Source organism: Phocoena phocoena, chromosome 16, assembly GCF_963924675.1.
Source record: "Phocoena phocoena chromosome 16, mPhoPho1.1, whole genome shotgun sequence".
Lineage (NCBI taxonomy): Eukaryota > Metazoa > Chordata > Mammalia > Artiodactyla > Phocoenidae > Phocoena > Phocoena phocoena.
This window is the reverse complement of record NC_089234.1, coordinates 18,637,331-18,638,270: the sequence shown is the minus strand read 5'-3', so window position 1 is coordinate 18,638,270 and position 940 is coordinate 18,637,331. Positions and strand designations below refer to the sequence as shown.

General features: G+C 43.0%; 1 pseudogene; it reads right to left on the bottom strand.

The window, feature by feature from the left end:
- Positions 1-215: 215 nt before the first annotated feature.
- On the bottom strand, positions 216-596 carry LOC136135975 (small ribosomal subunit protein eS21 pseudogene; annotated as a pseudogene).
- Positions 597-940: the final 344 nt, after the last annotated feature.

Sequence of the window (940 nt, the reverse complement as noted above, 5' to 3'; positions counted from 1 at the left end):
AAAAGTAGCTGATTAGCAACTCTTCATGGAGGTAATATTACATGATCTCCCAGTCTATTATGAGCTTTTTCTTTTTACAGTAGGTTGTGTAACAGGAATGGTCTTAGCTAATTCATCCCTGGACATTGTCCTCCATGGTATATACTATGAAGTAGCACACTTCCATTATGTAATGTCAATGGGAGCAGTGTTCACTATTTTTGGGGGGGGTGTCACTATTTATTTATGACAAACATTCCACATCCAGGTTCCTCTCTAGGCAGAAGTTCTTTTGAGACGATGCCGTCTGCCTTGGCCAGTCAGAGAATGGAGTCATCTCACTCACCCATCCTGTGAATGGCCCTGCAGATAGCGTAGGTTTTAAACTGGCCATTGAACCTGCCTGTCACCTTGTCAACCTCAGCCACGTTCATCTGGATGGACGCATGGTCCCTGGCGCCGATGATGCGGTTGCCTGCGGAGCATCTCCGCAGCATGTACAGGTCCACGAACTCGCTGGCATTGTTCTGTGTGCTGAGGGAGCGTCTGGTGGCACCACAATGAGTGTGAGCGCAAAAAAAAAAAGCAGCAGTGTTCACTATTATAGGAGGCTTCATGCACTGATTTCCACTATTCTCAGGTTATACACTTAACATGAGCAAAAATTCCCTTCATCGTTATATTTGTAGTAGTAAATATGATCTTCCCGCAGCACTTTCTTGGCCTTTCAGGATGTCACTACATTACTCCAACTACACTGACGCACACACAACATGAAATCTTTCATCTATAGGCTCATGCATCTCATTAATAGCAGTACTGCTAATAATCTTTATAATTTGAGAAGCTCTTGCATTCAAATGAGAAGTCTCAGTAGAGTAACAACTACTAACCTAGAATGGTTACATGGATGCTGTCCAGCATATCCTATGTTTGAAGATCCTACTTATGTAAGTTTAAA